This window comes from Chrysochloris asiatica, unplaced genomic scaffold (genome assembly GCF_000296735.1).
Source record: "Chrysochloris asiatica unplaced genomic scaffold, ChrAsi1.0 scaffold00626, whole genome shotgun sequence".
Lineage (NCBI taxonomy): Eukaryota > Metazoa > Chordata > Mammalia > Afrosoricida > Chrysochloridae > Chrysochloris > Chrysochloris asiatica.
In genome coordinates, this window is record NW_006409144.1 from 162,210 (window position 1) to 163,498 (window position 1,289).

The window sequence follows — 1,289 nt, forward strand, 5'->3', positions numbered from 1 at the left end:
GCCTCACTTTCTTGAAAGATTTCAATTTTTATTCCATCAGTTCCTGTTGCCTTGTTCTTTGTCAATTCCTTCAATGCACCTTGGACTTCCTCCCTGAGTATCATTGTCTCTTTATCATATGCTACCTCTTGAAACGGTTGAAGATTAACCATCTCCTTTTGGTACAGTGACTCTGTGTATTACTTCCATGTTCTCTTGATGCTGTCTACATCATTTAATAATTTGCCCAGGGAATCTTTCAATTTTTTCTTCAGTTACCCCAGCTTGAGAAATGCTGAGCATGCTCTTCCTTTTTGATTTTCTGATTCCAGATCTTTGCACAGTTTGTTGTAATATTTTGATATGTCTTCTCAAGGTGATCTTTGAAGTTTCTGTTCAGTTCTAGGACCTCCACATTTCTTCCATTTGATTTAGCATCTGTACGCTGGAGAGCAAGTTTCAGTTTCTCTTCTGACATCCATTTTGACCTTTTCCTTCTTTCTTGTCTTCTCAATGATTTTTTGCTTTCTTCATGTGTGATGTTCTTGATGTCATCCCACAACTCTTCTGGTATTTGGTCTTTAGTGTTTTATGCAGCAAATCTGTTTTTCAGATGATCTCTAAATTTAGGTGGGATATATTCAAAGTCATATTTTGGCTCTCATGGACTTAAAAACAAATGGCCACCACTCATCTGTAAGTTTGTCTTACTGTGGTGGCTTGTGAGTTGCTGTGATTCTGAAAGCTATGCCACCGGTATTTTAAATATCAGCAGGGTCACCCAAAGTGGACAGGTTTCAGATGAGCTTCCAGAAAAGTACAGACTAGGAAGAAAGAGTGATAAACTACTTCTGAATATTTAGCCACTGAAAACCTTATGAATAGTAGAGAAAAGCCCCTCAAATTGGAAGACACTCAAAAAAGACTGGGGAAGAGCTGCCCTCCTCAAAGTAGAGTTGACTGTGATAACACAAATGGAGTAACCATGTATGAAGTATGAATCTGGGATAATTGAAAGTTGTCAAAAATGAAATGGAACTCATAAACATTGATATCTTAGGCAATAATGAGCTGAAATGGACTGGTATTGGCCATTTTGAATCTGACAACCACGTGGTTTACTATGCTATGAATGACAAATTGAAGAGGAACGGTGTTGCATTCATTATAAAAAGAACATATCCAGATCAGTCATGAGGTACAAAGCTGTCTGTGATAGCATAATATCCATGTGCCTACAGGGAAGACCAGTAATGATCAATACATCTTGATTGCAAGTTTGATGGATGTCAGATTGAAGAAGTTGGTAG